Source organism: Canis lupus, chromosome 22 (genome assembly GCF_003254725.2).
Source record: "Canis lupus dingo isolate Sandy chromosome 22, ASM325472v2, whole genome shotgun sequence".
Lineage (NCBI taxonomy): Eukaryota > Metazoa > Chordata > Mammalia > Carnivora > Canidae > Canis > Canis lupus.
This window is the reverse complement of record NC_064264.1, coordinates 6,048,233-6,065,400: the sequence shown is the minus strand read 5'-3', so window position 1 is coordinate 6,065,400 and position 17,168 is coordinate 6,048,233. Positions and strand designations below refer to the sequence as shown.

At 49.1% G+C, this 17,168-nt stretch overlaps 1 protein-coding gene, 1 long non-coding RNA gene and 1 other non-coding gene across 9 annotated transcripts in view; 1 reads left to right on the top strand and 2 right to left on the bottom strand.

Moving 5' to 3' along the window:
- Nucleotides 1-581: 581 nt before the first annotated feature.
- The window catches only part of NUFIP1 (nuclear FMR1 interacting protein 1), a 74,492-nt gene continuing 57,905 nt past the window's right edge, over nucleotides 582-17,168 (bottom strand). Inside the window, exons 1-3 of one of the 3 annotated variants that reach the window (XR_007404804.1) lie at nucleotides 5,858-6,804; nucleotides 1,252-1,390; nucleotides 582-986 (exon numbers count right to left, since the gene is read on the bottom strand). The gene's annotated coding sequence lies outside the window, so the exon portion shown is untranslated. Of the gene's footprint in view, nucleotides 1,008-1,251; nucleotides 1,391-5,857; nucleotides 6,805-17,168 lie in introns of those variants that run through there. The other 2 variants (XM_049099194.1, XM_025478235.3) reach the window with 2 other exon arrangements.
- On the bottom strand, nucleotides 4,928-4,999 carry TRNAE-UUC (transfer RNA glutamic acid (anticodon UUC)). The gene has a single exon. It is a non-coding gene; the product is annotated as a tRNA-Glu (tRNA).
- Nucleotides 6,817-15,494, top strand: LOC118351957 (uncharacterized). Of its 5 annotated transcripts, none has more exons than XR_007404805.1 (4): nucleotides 6,817-6,963; nucleotides 13,073-13,186; nucleotides 13,781-14,298; nucleotides 14,729-15,494. It is a non-coding gene; the product is annotated as an uncharacterized LOC118351957 (long non-coding RNA). The 5 variants fall into 5 exon arrangements; XR_004808249.2 differs by lacking the exon at nucleotides 14,729-15,494 and adding an exon at nucleotides 10,463-10,676 and having other exon boundaries at nucleotides 6,817-6,946; nucleotides 13,781-14,387; XR_004808251.2 differs by having other exon boundaries at nucleotides 6,821-6,963; nucleotides 13,781-13,921.

The following is a 17,168-nucleotide window of genomic DNA, read 5'->3' as shown; positions in this document are numbered from 1 at the left end:
GTCTCCTTTCCCTGTAATAAACCATAACCATGGCACTACAGCTTTCACGGAGTCCTGTGGTCCTTCTGGGACAGCATCAAACCTGAGGGTGGTTCCGGCAAGCCCCTCAAGCTTGCAGTTTGGGCTTAGCGACTGTGCCTTCCAACTTCGCAGGTTGGCTAACTATGGGCAGACGGGCTGAAAAAAGTATAATGTGATCTAGGTTGGCCCAAAAGGAAACCTTATCTTATGACAAAGTTGCCACATTCTGAGGATGAGGTTGTGAGGCCATCTTGAGAGACCTGTTAAAACATTCTCTTCTTCCTACAAAAAAAGTGTGCTTGCTGCTGACCCCAGACAGAGGGCCAGGCCAGAAGATTCTCAAAGCCCCTCACATCCAGGGAATCTCATCCTGGGGTAGATCTCCCTCCATGCTTAAACTTCCAGAGATTTCCCAGCACATTGACAATGCAATCCAAACTTCTTACCTGATGTGTGTGTGCGTGTGTGTGATTCCCCAACTAAATTGTAAATCATCTAGGCCACTGCTGGCATATAAGAGACACACTATAAATGTTGACTGAATAAATGAATGGCTTGAATAAAAAGAATATAAAAAAATGTTTATTTTGCCAGCAGGATTTTATTTCTGGCTTACTTTTTATTATTTTTTTTATTGAGATGGGATTCACATACCATAAAATTCCGTCTTTTACGGCTGAGAGGGTTTTAGTACATTCACAAAGTGAGGCGACCATCACCACGATTTATCCGGCTTGATTCTAGTCCGTTCCTCCTTCCTCTCCACCGCGGGATTCTAAGGAGGGCTGCCAACCCTAATACCCCAGGAGCATCCACCACCAGGAGGGCATCGGACCCAGGCAACACCGAATTCCTCCCCAGGAACTTTGCAACAGAAATTAGGAAAGGCCTTCCCTCTTGGTTGGAGAAGCTGGGCAGAATGAATTTGGGGCTGGGAGTGCCCAGATGCCTTGGAAGCAGCTGGCCTGCAGGGGATGAGAATAAATCTGACCGTGTGACACACACACACACAGAGAGAGAGAGAGAGAGAGCGCGCACTGGTTCTGGTTGTTCTTGAGGCCAGCCACACTACCCCACTTCCCACAGTTGGGTTATATAAGCCTGTGATTCCCTTGGGCCCCAACTAGTTCCAGTGGCTTTCTGTAACTTGGAGCCTAAGGTGTCCCTTAGGACAATACAGTCCTTGTCCGGCTCACACCGCCCCTCAGCACATGTTTATTAAGCACTTACTGGGTGCAGGGCGCTGGCCTTGGAGCACATCATGTGGGGCCACGGTAGATGCAGGGAGACAGAGACGTGCAGAGCCGAGTAGGACCCCTGTCCCTGGCGCAAGGCAGACCTTGGGAGGAAGTGACATCTGAGTCAAGACCTGAAGTTAGACAGGAATGAGCATCAGCAGACGGGTACACATGACACGAACGGGGAGTCCGAAGAGCTTCCCAGTGGCTGGAAAGGTGGGGGAAGCTCCGAGAAGGACACCACATTGGAAGGAAGCCTGATAGGATGGGTAAGAGGCAGATATTTGGAGAAAGGGCACAAGAGCATTTCAGGAGAGGGGACACAGAGTAAAGGCAGACACAGGACCCCGTGAGCAGCTGACGGGGTAGGTTGTGACTGGGAGTAGAGGAGAAAGAGGAGCCAAACGTGCTGGCAGTGGGGACGCTGGTGCTAACGGTGAGGCCGACCGGGGGCCACCCGCCTCGCCCGGGGACCAGCCCTTGACATGCACGTTCTGATCTCATCTTCACCATGCCGTGAGGCCGGTCCTATTATTAATCCCAAACTAGAGTCCAGGAAACTGAGGAACCGATGAAGTGATGTCCGTAAACAACACCTGAATGACATTTTAAAAATAAGGAATCAAGCAGAGGCCTGGGAAAGGTTGAGGTCACTTCTGCACATATGGAGTGTAGGCTGCCCACCTGGGTGAAGCCCAGCCTTGACCTTGGGTTTGATGTGTCCCTGCCAGGTGGCAATAGCCTTACCTACATTTTCTTCATGAGTACACGACAAAGGGCAAAATCCCCGGGTATCTAAAATCGGGATACGGTACCTCGGCTGCTCCCCCCCATCCACCGTGCCTGTCACTCTGTGACAGAAGGAAATTAGATTTATCCGATAAGCTTTGTTTTCCACAAAGCTATGTGCGATGATTACTGAGGACCCTGTGGTCTTCTAGGTGTTTGCAAATTGATTTTTTTGATGATTTGTTCCAGTGATTTTCCAAGTGTTCAGTGTTTTTCCAAGTTATGCAGCTTTACAGTGTGGGTGAGTTAAATTCTGAGTTTGCCTTCCCTTTCCTGTATTAATATGAAGCTTTAGTGTTGTGATCATTGAAGATATTTCCTGCGTGCAGCATCTCCCTCTGAGGAGCCATACGTACCTGTCCACAGGACTGCAAGTCTACATGTGGATGGACATACAGCAACCTTCATGCAGACGCCCTCAGACTTTGACCATATGCAAAAATGGAAGCGTACAGAGAACCTGTGGCTGCTGCAAATATCCCAAATAAAGATCCTCACTTTCTAGAAATGTTTATATGACGAATTTTTTAAAACCTCCAAATCTGTTATGACTGCGCTCATGCAGGCATTCTGTGAACACTGACCAAAAGCCAGACACAACAAAACTTAAAAACTCATCTTTTCTGCACCCAATGCCCTTCCCTGAAGCCAGGATTTGGAAAGAGTGGTGTCTGACCAGGATGCCATGCAGAGATTCCACCTTTTTACGGATAAATCTAAAGTCCAAGACCAAGAAATCAGAGGAATAAAATCCCAGATCCAGTGCTTCATGACTAACACCAGGCTCTCAGTTAAATGACTGCTAAGGACCTTTGCACCTCAAGCAGTCACTGAATCTAAAGACCGATTATGAGTATTAGTAATGAAGATCATGGCAAAATGTTTTGCAAAGATGCAAGGCTTTAAAAACACAGAATATAACTCAAACAACCATCTCCCCCACAAACTCCTTCATTTTATTAAGCATGTCCTTAAGAAGTACCTACTATAGGGGAGGCTGGGTGGCTTAGTTGATAGCGGCTGATTCCTGATTTTGGCTCAGATCATGACCTCAGGGTCATGGGATGGAGCCCTGCACCAGGCTCCATCCCCAAACAGGGAGTCTGTTGGAGACTCTCTCTCTCCCTGCCCCCAACTCTCTTGCATTCTCTAAAATAAACCCATTTTAGAAAAAAAAAAGAAGAGTACCTATTACATTCTGAGTCTCAACTATCATAGGCATCTGAAGAAAGCTTTTGTCAAATCCATGAGCCCCAAAATCTAGTTTATGGGAATGAATTATTCATAGGATGAGTACACTTGACAGCCTTCATGTGAATGGAACTCACTTACTAGATAAAAGCAAATTTTGAAACAAACAAAAAAAGCCTCACAACTCCTCACTGGCAGGCCTCTCCATCAGCAACCCTCCCTCCCACCCCCCACCCATTTAGGCCCAGGAGCCGGGAGAACTACCAGCATTATCCTTTGTTTCCCTAAACTCTAAATAAACCTGCAATAAGTGCCTTTATTAAATTCTCTGCTAAGAATTTATCATCAGTCTCCTACCGGGCCCCTGGCTGATAGAGGCATAATAACATTATCCAGTAACGAAATAAGGATTAAATCGAAAAAGGTATGTAAAGCATGTAGCCTGGTTCATAGCAAGCACTCGATGGACATTACCTAGCAGGATGATGATTGGGCTTTTTATTTTCCTATCAGTCCTGTCCTACTTGATTTCCATAGCCGCACATCACCGGCCCAGGGTGAAATCTCTCCTCCCAGCCCTTTTAGTAGGAATTTTGAAATAAAGGTCTGTTTTCGCCTCCTAAGTGTCTCACGAGGGAGGGGCCGTGGCTTTCGGTCTTGCGCCCCTGAGGGTGGATCCCCATAAGGGACCTCACAAGGAGAGCAGATCGCGGAGTCACTGGGGCTCCAAGGCTCTCTTGGTGCTGGTGGCAGTCTGGGAGCAAGGGGGTGAGGCTTCCAGACCCAGGGAGGGTGGGTGGCCTGCGGGCGCCCCAGGAGGCCGGCGACCTAAACCTTGCGCCGCAGGGGAAGCACTTCTGGGGCAACAGCTGGAAGGCGCCTGGCGACGGGACTCCTGGTTCTAGTTCAGCGGATCGGGAGTTCTGCGAGGCTTAGACTCGGCGTGTGGGATGCAGCGGGTCAGCGGCGGCTCCGCAGTGACCTCCCCGCCCCCCGCCCCGCGTCCCTAACCCGTTAGGGAGGCTCTTCCGGGGGCGAGCGCTGCACCTGCGCCGACCCGCTGCCCTGACCGCCCGGCCTCGCGCAGCCCGAGAGCCTCCGCACGTCCCCATCCCCAGATGCGTCTTTTCTGCTTTTTTTTTTTTTTTTTTTCCCAAAGAAGAGCCCTTCGCGGCCATTGGCTCCGGACCCACGGAGCAGGGAGCCGTCCCACCAGTGCAACGTGTGTGAGCACCGCGCGCGGCCCGTTGTCTTCGCTGCGGTTTAATCCCCTCCCCCGTTTCAAAAGCTGCCTTTTTCTTAAGAAATTAAAATAAATTAAAAAATAAATAAAATAAAATAAAATAAAATAAAAATAATAAAAATGAAAAATAAAAAATAAAATAAAATAAGATAAAATAAAAATAAAATAAAATAATAAAATAAAATAAAATAAAATAAAATAAATAAAAATTTTTAAAAAGCTGCCTTTCTCCCCACCGGCCGGCGCGGCTCTGGGGAGGGAGGCCCCGCGGCCCTTCGAGGCCCAGGCTTCCCTGCTGCTCTGAAATTCAGAGATCGGTTTTTCTTTAAAAATAAGTAAAAATAAAACATAAAAATAAATTTTTTTAAAAAAAAGCCTTCTTTTGGGGGAGGAGGGCGTAAATTGGGTTTAGGGTTTGCTTGTTTTTTTCCTAAAAGGCTTGGCGTTCCCACACCGGGAGTCGAACCCGGGCCGCCTGGGTGAAAACCAGGAATCCTAACCGCTAGACCATGTGGGAGACGACGAGCGAGGCGGCCGACGGAGGTAAATTGAGTCGCTCGCCGCGGCTTCCGCCCGCCCGCCTCGCAGGGCGGCCGGCGTCAGACCCGCTTCTGCGCCTGCGGGAGCCCGAGGCCGCCGTAACCCCTTCCGCTCCCCGCCCGCCCCTCGCGTCCTCCCGGAGCGCAGCGCGGCTCAGTTCTGGACGCCGCGTCTGCCCGCCCCCCGCGATCGGAGGATCGGCGTCCGGGCTCCGGGGGACCCCGCAGAGCGCGCGGGCCGGGCTGTGAGGCCGACTCGGGGAGAAGCCGGCGGAGCCGCGCGGCCGTCGTCCCCCGCCGCAGCCGAGGCCACCGCGGGGGCGCCCCGGAGCCCGGAGCCCGGCCTCACCCCCACCCCGGGGGCCCGGGCAGGTTCCCGCTGCGTCTCCGGGGCCAGCCGCGGCCGCCTGGAAGCCCGGAGCATCCCGGGGTCTTGGGGACCCAACGGCAAAGGCAGGACTCGCGCCGCCGAAGCAGGCGACTGTGGTCTGCGCATCCGGCCGAGGAGCCCGCGGAAGCCCCCGGGTCGGCGGAGCACCTGGCGGGGAGCAGGGCGGCCCTCGGCGGCGTCCCGTCCCGTCCCGTCGGGGCTGGGCGGGTCCACAGAGCCCTTGGGGTGCGGGCTCCCTGCCCCCGCGCTTCCGTCCTCCCGGGAGCTTGATGGGCACCTGGCGCCGGCGCCCTGGCCCTGCAGGGCACCTGGGACACCCTCGCCTGTGCCCTCCTTGCGCCTTTGAGCAGTTTCGGACGCTGGGGTTTGTAATCAGTGAAAGACACTGGTCGTCCTTGGGGGGGTGGGGGGGACATCTGAGGACACCAAAGGCTGCAAAACAAACCTCATCGTGGGCGGAAGGCCTTCCTTAACACCCCGCGGTTCTCCACCAAGGGCCGAGGTTTCCCGTGTGACCTTTCAGGTCCTGCGTGGCCGTTGGATGACAGTCTTTTTCAAAAAGTCATTTGCAAGTTTTTAAAAGTCACCGAGGTAACCCGTACACTGCACGGACACCACCTTCACATAGAACGAGAATGCCACTCGATTGGTGTTTCCTCCCGGCCCCGAGCTAAAATCTGCTCAGTCTTTCCCCTCGCCACTGGGGGGAAATGTGGGCAGTCACGGAAAGCCCTGAGGTCACTTCAGATAATAAAGCAAGGTTGCAGGACACAGGCTTTCCAGCAACTCAGTCTTCCTTCTAGAGAGTTCTGTCCCTCCAGCCCAGCGTAAGCATGATTTCAGGCTGGGAGCACTGGGCCCCTCTCAGCTCAGCAGGGCCACCTGTGGGCTTCCCGCCCTGCGCTCAGTGACATCCCACTGGTAGCCTGCAGCCCGAGGTGGCCATGCTGGGACCTGTGACACCATAGGAGGCGGCAAATGCTCCAAGGGCAGGGCTTTTTACCTTGGGAGCCGGTGTGCGGCTAAAGAACAGCGGTGCGCTGGTTCAATATTTACGCCACCGCACTGGGCCCCGTCCACTGTGGAGGGAACAGGGTGCCAGCCACTTCGCATGTCACTTCCTTTGGCCCTCTTCCTTCTGAGAGTCCCAAGGCCCCCCAAGATCACAGTGTAGGGAGAGCGAGAGAACAGGGGACCTGCCACTTCCCGCTGGCCTGGTGATGACCGAGGTGGCTGTCCTGCTGCCCGGGCCTGAATGGGTTCTAGGGGCGACTCTCTTTCTCAGTGGCTCTCTGTGGCTTCACCTGCGGCTTCCGTGCTTGGGGCCCTTGGACAGTAGCTCCCAGGAGGCCAGCAGTGTTCCCCCGGGGTGGCTCCTTCTCCAGTGGTACCAGGATCGGCAGTGGCAGTTTAACTGCAGGTTCCAAATCAGAACTTCTGGGAGCAGGGCCTGGCAGTCTGAATTTTAACAAGCACCGCCCCCTGTGATGATTCGGATGCCACCAGACTGTGAGAGACACTGAACAACATGACTGTGAGTTCCCTAACACTGTAAGTCTCTAAAAGACCATGATCCCTAAAGCACGATGTCCATCATTTCCCTTTCCTGCTCAAAAACCTGAAAAAAAATGGCTTGTAGTTGCCTGTGGAGGATGTGAAAGGTGAAATGAAATGGGGGTCACTTATGTCAAGGCCATTAAGGAGGCGGGGCCTATGCACGTGGAACCACACACACTTTTGAACTGGGCCAAAGTGCAAATATTCTAAGGACTGAGCCCCAGTACCTGCTACCGTAAGGAGGTTCACTTAGTGACAGACTCAGCAACCAATTCTATTCCGTTAAGACTAGCTTTCTGCCACCAATACCAATAAAAAATTCTTCGTAAAAAATAAATAAATAAATAAAAATTTAAAAAAATTTCTTTGTAAGCCATGTATATGGGCAGGGCCCGTGGGTGGCTCAGTCCATTAAGCATCTGCCTTCAGCTCAGGTCGTGATCCCAGGGTCCTGGGGCCCTGTGTCAGGCTCAGTGGGGAGTCTGCTCCTCCTCTTCCCTGGGACCCTCTCCTTCTGACCCTCCCTCCCTGCCTCCAACTCATGCTCACACTTTCAAATGCATGAAATCTTAAAAATATATATATACATATACAAGCATTCCATTTTTGCTTTAAAAACCCCTGACTTTTGCTCCCTAGTAGGACACTCTTTGGTTTGCCACCCAAGTCTGTGTACCCTAAATTGCAATTCTTTGATCCCAAATAAACACTCTTGCTTAATTATTGCCTCCTGACAATTTTAGGATGACACGTAAGATCTAAATTCCCTGGCCAAGCCTTCCACACTCTCCATAATCCAGCCCTCCCATACCCGCTAATCCTCCCGTGCCCCTCTTCAGAGACCACTTTCCAGATCACCCTACTGGTCCCACATGCTTTCCCGCCTGGTCCCTTCGCTCCACCTGTCTGTGTACTGCCCTCCCCACTCTTCTTTCCACATCTGACCACAACTCCAAGGACATTTCACCCCAACGAATCCGCCTTGGACCCTCCTGGTCACAAGTCACTCCCGTTTCCTCTGAATCCCAAAGCGCAGGCCTTTAAAAAGTGGTGAAGTACACTAAAATGCCTTGCCACCCTTACTACTTGAGTTATTTACTAGGAAAGTCCATGAATAAAAATTGGACTCCATAATCCCCCTGGGAACCCAGTCCTGCGCTCAATCATTCTACCAAATAGTCCTTCCTTTTAACCAACTTAAATACTTCCTGCCGTACTTCTATGTGAAAGCTGCCCCCTTTTAACCACCAGCGTGAACAAAATGTTCCTGGGAGGAAGAAAAAAACACACACACAAATTTTTGAAGTTTAGCCAGACCAGTAAGCGAGCTGCATTTCTTTAGTTCCGCACACACTAAAAAGCCTCCTTGTTGACACAAGGAACAGCTATTCCTGTTCCCATGCGTCTAAGGCCGCCTCTCCCCGGCCTCATTTGATACTGGGAAAAAGCCCCAAACATATTGTACTCGCCGGGCATCTCTATTAGCCAAAGTGCTGGGTGCGATTCGGGTCCCTGCCTGCCAGTCATGCAGGCGTCAGGACGGTTTCCATTTCAGTGGGCTCGGGACATACCCTTTCTAAGGGCGCCAATTAAACCCCACTCTCCCAGGGAGCGATCTGACCAGCACGGTCCCAGCCTAGGGCACGAAGTCAACCTCGAAGCTCTTTTGGGTAACAGCACCTGCCCCTGCTGACCAGTTGGGGTGAGTTCATCTTCATGGCCTAACACTGGGTTCAGTTTCTAAAACTGGATCTGAGCTCAGGAGGCCACTGGGATGACGGAGTTTCCTCGGGGCTGGTTTAGGTTCTCTCACTCTGCCCTTCACCTTACCCCAAATCTAGCGACTCCTACTCATCCCGTGACTCAGGGCCAATACCCTTGAACTCCTGAAAACAGGCTAGTGCTGTTCCGCACACGCACGCCACGAACCCTGGGGCTGGTGGCCCGCAAACTCCTGATGGCTGAGTCTGGTCCTTATCCTGTTGTATTCCCAGCTTTCTAGCACAGGCCTTGGCCCATGGAACCATTTATCGAATGAATCAGTCTCCTAAAATAACTTTGTTTTTTGGGGGCGGGGGAGACCTTCCTTATGTAAAGGTGACTTCTTCCCCTTAAATCAACACATAACAGGAGGAACCTATTCTTCTTGGGTCAGGCAAAAACATCTGCACAGCATATCTTTCCTGACATGTCCTGACATATCAGTGGTTGCTGACTTGATTCACTTATCCATTCGGGAGCCAGTCAATGAGTCCCAGGGGCATAGTCTTGGTTCCGACACAGCACAGAGGTGGCAAGGCAACTCCGGGTCTCAGGGAGCCATCGTTTCAGGCAGGATGGAAACCACGTGGCTGTTCTGCTAATACCCTTCCCCACCTCACGGATGCTCTCATTTCTTCCCTAATGCCTTCCTTTCATCCACTTTGCTCACAGAAGACAGGCAGAGCTTTGGCAGACCGTCCTCATACCCGCCTGTCTGTTGGCTCCTGCCAGGGACCAGCCCTGGGACAGAGAGACAGAGCTCTTCTCCTCTTTCTGGAGAACCACCCTCCAGAGTGGTGCGAGTCCAGGTGCCCCAAGGCCTGGCATTGAGAAAACGTGGCCGGCCTTGGTAGCTTCCTGTTCCATGTGGGGCAGCCGCCCAGATATTGAAAGTAGAAAGTACGGCCCTCTGAGGCCTTCGCTTAGACCTTTACTTTGCCACTTAAGTGCTAGGTGGACATCGAGTTGTGTGGGAGCTTAGAACTCTTTCTGGTTCCTTTCTGAGCTTCCCACCAGCAGTTCTGCCTTGAGTGAGCTTCCTAAGCTCATTTTCCCTTTTCCCTGTGAGATAATCTGTCTCAATTACCATCAGTAGATCCACAGCCAGGAATGATGTCAAATCCAGTGTTCATCGTGGCACCCAGTATATCGGTGGTGCTGGATATAAAAATAATACCCATCACATAGAGGAGCGACTACGTGCCACATAATTCTAAACACTTTAGTATAGGAACAATTGAATTCTCACGACGACTCACTGCGATTAATATTACACCCATTTTACAGATTAGAAAACAAACACAGGAAGGTCAAGTGATTTGCTTAAAGTCTTACAACGTATAAAGGGAAGAAGCAGAGTTCAAGAATTCCAGTTTTAGGATATGTGCTGCCGAAAGGAGCGCGAATTCAAGAATTCCAGCATCTGAACTCTTTAATATCAAACCGACTCTCCTATTATACGTAGTGCATAGGGGGCTGCCACCGGCGATACTAATGACGGTGACGCCTTCAGCAATAATGATGACTTACATCCTGAGCCCCGATGGCATCTTCAGGGGAGAGTAAAGATGCTATGGGCTCTTCTTAAACCAATGAAAATAAGTATTTCATGGCCTAAGACTTCACAGATGCTGACCCGGGCACAAAGATGACTCCCGGGTTGCCTTCTCGCTCATCATCTTCCCATTTTCAGGTTTTACCACCTTCACAAAAAATGTTTTTCCTCTCTCAGGATGAGAAATCTCAGAACCTTCTCCCCTAACCTCTACTCAGAATCATTGCTCACTGTTGGTTGGTCGACTCATGCAGCCACCAACCAAAGCACGAAGATTTATAAGGCATGAGACCTCCTGCCCTTCCGAGGCCACGACCTGATGACCTGCTTGACCTCTGCACACGGGTGATGGATGAGCACCTCCAACTGAACAGGTTTAGAAACTGAGCTGGTGAGCATCCGCCACCCCCACTCCCCGCAACCTTCTGCTGTCTTTCCCATTTCCGTTAATGGCAGCAACATGCTCCCAGTTGCTCTGGCCGAAACTCCTAGAATCACCCTTGATTCCATTCTCTCTCTTTGTCTCTTTTTCTCCAGCTGATCCCTTGGGAAATCCTGTTGGCTCCATCACGAAACCATATCCAGAATCTGATCACCTCTCCCCATTCCTCTGGCCCAAGCCTCCAATATCTGTCATGTAGACCACTGGGATAGTCTCACTCCTGCTTCGGCCCACAAGTTCCCCATCCCACAGACTTGTCTCAACACTGCAGCCTCAGGGCTGCTTTTAAATATTTATTTATTTTTTTGAAAGGTTGAGCCTGATGGAGGTGGGGAGGATCTCCAGCACACTCCCCCACAAGCGAGAACCCAATGTGGGGCTCCACGCAGGCCTTAGTCTTATGACCCTGAGATCATGACCCTGAGCTGAAAGGAGGCTTAATGGACTGAGCCACCCCAGCGCCCCTGAGGGCTTCTTTTAAAACAAATCAGATCATGTCACTTCTCTTTCCACAACCCTCCAGTGGCTTCCCCATTGCACACAGAAGTCAAAATCCCAACAATGACCGACAAACCCCTCCATGGCAACCATCCCTTCCCATTAATTATCCCCTCCCATCAGCCAAAAGCATTTAGCTCCAGCCATGCTACTCTTTTGTCATCTTCACATCCTCCAGATATGCTGCAGCCTCAGGACCTTTGCACTTGTGCAGGGAGGAAAGCGCTTTCTGTAGCAGGGGAATATCTTCATAACTTGCTTCGTGACCCCCCTCTCTCTGGTAGAAATGATCTTCTCAGTGAGACCTTCTCCGTCCACCCTATCATAAATTTCAGTAACCTGCCTTTTCCTGCTTTACATTTTCTCATGAAGACCTACTGGCACTTGATACACTATGTGTTTTATGTATTTCTTTATTTATCTTGTTCATTGCCTTTCCTCCCAGGGTACAAACACTTCTGTGGTTTTGATCACTGATATATCCCCGCCTTGAGCAAAACTGAGAATTTAGTGGGCATTCAGTAAATTGGGCGAATGCACAAATGAAGACAGTTGCACAGATGAGTGCACTGAAGGGCGCTTTGAGCGGTTCGGACAATAACCACCATGAGAATTAAGAGTTAAAAGGTCACTTCTGGAAAAGGCAATCACAAAAGTGTCAAAAAGTACATAGAATCTGAGCTGGGCTTTTAAAAATAAGGAACCTTTCGGGGCAGCCCAGGTTGCTCAGGGGTTTAGTGCTGCTTTAGGCCCAGGGCGTGGTCCTGGAGACCCAGGATCAAGTCCCACGTCGGGCTCCCTGCATGGAGCCTGCTTCTCCCTCTGCCTGTGTCTCTGTCTGTTTCTCTTCTCTCTGTGTCTCTCCTGAATAAATAAATAAAATATTAAAAAAAATAAATAAGGAACCTTTGGGCAGGTGCGGGTAGTGGGGAGAGAGCATGAAGAATGTAACATGAACAAGATGCTGGAAGCAAATACATGCAGGACACACTTGCGCACGGCCGGTGTCCCTGGAACTAAGGTTCCCGGGGAAGACAGCTCCAAAAAGTTAAGATGAGGTAGTCGAGGAAGCTTTGCATGTAAGCCAAGGAGGTGGGGCTTCCACAGGGAGCCCTCCTCCCCACTTCATTTGTCAACATCATCATCCTACTTGGTTTTGCACCCATGGCGTGTCAAACACCTGATGTGACAGTAAGGCACGAGGAAAGGAGATGTAAGGGTTTCTTCTACCCAAACATCCGAGGCTGGAATGAGGACTTCTGGCAATGCACATAGCAGAGATATATATAAAAAAAAAAAAAAAAAAAAAGGAAAAAAAAAAGAAACTCAAGAACAAAACGATATGATTTTCCTGTACTGCCTTTAGGCATCTAGGGCTGAGACTCAGCAGATGAGAAAGCAGGCTAAGTAAGTATTGCCCCAAATCTTGAAGCAAATGTGATTTTCAGAGGGGGCACTCAGTAGAACGTATAATTAACTTCCATGCCGCCGATAGTGCCTAACCATTAGACTCTGCTGAACCACGAGATCTTTCTTTGGAGCCACTCTTAGGATAATAAAACTTTTATAAAGAGGCCTGGGATGTACTACTAAGTACAGGGTAAGTCAACTACTGATTACTGACCCAAGAGGAGTTGAATTTCTCCTTACCCATCCTTTAAAATTAAAAAGCTATCCAGGCCACATCAGAGAGGCACCGTGTCCTAGTGCCTGTTCCGTTGGAGCCCATGCTCTTGCCGCCCTACCCAAAAGGAGACCCTCAACAGCATTTCCTAGTGACCCTTAAAAAGCAGACTCCCACCGGCATTGCTGTTAATCTATCTTTTTCTGTTATTTCTCTGGGTCAGATGCCAAGCAAAGGACAAACGATGCTTGTTGAAGTAGAGACAGAAACGCAAGGGGGGAAGCTATGCAGCAGGTGAGGCCAAAGCAGCAGCAGCAGCCCTCCTGTGGAAGCCAAGGTAAGAGCAACCGAAGGAGAAAAGCAAAGGCTATTTGTTCAGAGCTTGCTGGAGGAAGGTTGTCAGGCGTTGTCACTAGCATTTTGGCAGAGATTCCAAGGTAGGCAGAGGACTGGGAATGTTTTATAGTGACACAGAGGGAAGGCTGCGGGAGTGCCCTGATTGGAGGCTGTTGCCACGGGTCAGCTGGAGTCAGGCTCACTAGAAGAGGCTCATCCTATGTGACTGGGTAGGGGGTACATATTTAGCTTTCTCTGATTTATCCTTAGCTGGAAAAGGAGATAAAATAGGGAAGCTGTCACTTATGAATCAAGTCCCGGCCATTTGGGGCTGATTGTGACAGAGGTTAGTGTTCAGCTTCCTGGATTGTTACTAGAGATAGCAGTCAGTCACACGTCCTGCAAGCCTGACCCGCAGCAGGCTGCCTTCCTGGGTGTCTTATTGTAGAGCCTGGGCTGTTTTCCAGGCAGGCTGCTGCAGGGTGTCACAGTCTCTGATGCCCAAGAGGGTTAGTATCTCCAGCAGTTTCAAAGCACCTCTTCAGGCCAAGACACATAAGCCAGTTACTTCTCACTCCTTCCTTCTGCTTTGCAGACCGATCCCTCACCTAAGGCTCAGCAACATGGACTCCTGCCTTTGTTCTGCTGGAACCATCCCTCCTACCCTGCATGAGCAAGAGCTCTCCTTCACACTCAAAACCACTTGGAAATCACCCGATGACAGGCCTCCCAGAAGGTTCCAGTTCCCCTTCTTGCTGAAATGTTCACAGGCCATTTACTTGTTTCCAGGCACTTGTCCTTATCGTACGGTGTTAACATAAACAGCGGTGATTGTGTCCTTCTTCCAAGACTGTCCAGGGCCTGGAACAGTGCCACACCCAGAGTGGTATAGAGTAAATGAATGGCTCTGATGGTTCATGACCTTTGCCTTAGGAGAGCGGAAGGCAATTCCAGTCCACCAGTCAGGGCAGTTACTGGTAACTTAACTTGAGGGGGAATCTTTCTCTCCTCAGGCCCTCTTCTTGTTAAATTTAGAAACACAGCAAAGGCATTTCAGAAGTGTGTGCATCCTCTATGTTTAGGGGAAAGAAATTTTCCAGCTCTGTTTGAGAAGTAATTATTTATTTATTTTTATATTATTATATACATAATATTTAGCATATATATTTTAAGCATATCATATATTATGTGTATATAATCCAGCTACTGATTCAACTCAATTCTCACTTATGGCAACTATCACAGTAAAAGTCATAAGACAATAATAATGAAATAGGCCCTTTCCCATAATCCAAATGGCAAAATAAACTGATAGGTAGGATAAAGGCTGATAGAACGGCACCCTGTTATAACAATGCCCATTACCTAGATCCAGATTGATGTCTGATTATAATTTATTTAATATTATTTAATATTATTATACTATTATATTACCATTATCCACCAGCGAAGTCTGATGTGGCATGAGCTTTTGTCCAATTTCTGGTACCAGATTCTTTTTTTTTTTTTTTAATTTTTTTAAACTTTTATTTATTTATGATAGGCACACAGTGAGAGAGAGAGAGAGAGAGGCAGAGACACAGGCAGAAGCAGGCTCCATGCACCGGGAGCCCGACGTGGGACTTGATCCCAGGTCTCCAGGACCGCGCCCTGGGCCAAAGGCAGGCGCCAAACCACTGCGCCACCCAGGGATCCCTGGTACCAGATTCTAAAAGAATTCCATTCAATTAAAATAAATGGAGATTGAAAAGAAAATGTGTATTATTAGACTTTCAGATACTGACATAGTTGAAGTCAGTCCCTGCCATTTTGAAACAGCAACAATACATGGACTAGTGCCCTCTATTGAGATATTTGTCCAATTTATCTAGGTCCAAATTTTGACTTCAAAAAGCACAGTCAGGAGGGCCATTATTTATAAATACCAAGTCTCCAAAACTCTAAAACTGCTCTGGTGATTATATAAGTTCTGAGATTTTGCTCTCTGTTCTCTTTGTCTCCTCTGAAATCCTTCCTCAGATACAGAAACCTCCCTGGAACTCAGCCAAAGACCAGAAAGAATACAAATAATAAATACCACTTCTCATTTGCATTATGCTTTACAGCTTATAAATCAGCTCATATACAATGAAGTCATGTGGACCACAAATTATGGGTGAAATATAATCAAACATCTGTGGTGTTCTATCTCTTAAAAGGTATCAGTCATTATCAGGGTGTAGGCAGACATGGGTATTGCACAAGCCTATGACAAGCTCATAAAATTGTATGCAATCTAATAAAGTTGCCGGTGGGCCTATCTCTCTGGATCATGTGAACATGTTTCTTCCTGCCTCCATCCAGCATACTCCACAAAATAGGCCAGGTAATTAATTGCCCGTGGTACCAAGCAATAATACAGGATGTCCAAGTCAACTGTCCCCGGCTGCTCCCTTCCCCGACCTAAAGATACTAAGTTCAAGTCAATGCTAGAGACTCTTGAGGCGATTGCCCAACTACCCTCAGGTAATGAATTATCTCCTCCCATTTTCTAACCTCTAGTTAAATAGGCGTTTTAAAAATCCCATGCAGGGGGTACGTGGGAGGCTGTCGGGTAAGAATGCAACTCTTGGATTTGGCTCAGGTCCTGATGGCTTATGGGATCAAGCCCTGCATCAGGCTCTGCCCTCAGTGGGAATCAACAGCAGGAATCTGCTTGGATATTCTCTCCCTCTGCCTCTTCCCCCACTCTCTTTCTCTCTCTCAAATAAATATTTTTAAAAATAAACAAAAAATAAATAAATAAATAAATAAATAAACAAACAAACAAAAATAAAAATCATATACTGGTTATTTCTATCCTCTACTCTGTGATGCTAGGGTGTCATTCCATAGCCATGCTCCCTTTGCCAGCTGGCTCCCTGTTTGGCTCTGTCAGTAGGGGGCACTAGAAGGAAATAAGGAAGTGGTCTGTGTCCAGTTCTCGAATGTGACCATGACCACACAACACGCATCATCGTAGCAGCAGCAACTGCTTCCAATGCTCCCAGAACCAGCCTCATCACCACCATCCCTCCCTGCTCAGAGGCACCCATGTTAACTGGCCAGCATCCCCTCATCAGAGATCTGAGTACAAGCTCCACAGTCTCCCTTTTAAGCTCCCAAGGAACCAAAACCAACCAAGCAGATCTTGCCCAGTCTAGAGGTCTGGACCTTCCACCAAGCTTCTAAGTTTCAAAAAAATCCCAGTCTCATACTTTTGTTACCCTAGCCCTAGGGGTGATTGCTGTAGTTCTTACCTCTGTGACACCTTAGCATCTCTAATACCTGGCTGACGACCCTTCACATTAAGTTCTTTATAAAAATACCTGCTATGGTTCCTGTCTCCTGATTGGATTCTGACTGATGCAAGTCCAGTGAAGTCCTATCAATGCTTTAAGAACACTGTGCTGGTTGTTATCTTCCAGGAGGTTTTTATCTCTACTAATTCATTCTCCAAGGCCAGGAACCAGTCCTCAATTTGGCAGAATCAGAATTGACAATGGAAGGAGACAAAAGCAAATCAAGGGCAGCCCGGGTGGCTCAGTGGTTTAGGGCCACCTTCAGCCCAGGGCCTGATCCTGGAGACCCGGAATTGAGTCCAACATCAGGCTCCCTGCATGGAGCCTGCTTCTCCCTCTTCCTCTGTCTCTGCCTCTCTCTGTGTTTCTCATGAATAAATAAATAAAATCTTAAAAAAAAAAAAAAAAACAAAAGCAAATCAATCCCTCGTGTCACTGTCACAAGGAAAGAGACATCCAAGTCCGCATGACCACAAGTTAGCCAGCCACAGTCGCATGGGAGCCAGAAGACACAAAACTCCTGGATCAGAGACAAAGGGCTTTCTACTCATGGCGATAGTAGTAGAGTGTCAGTATTTCCACTGGTACCTCAAGTCCCAACTCTCACGTGACACCGAGAAGAGGGCTAGGTGGCACCTGCATATGTAGTGGGTTGAGTTGGAG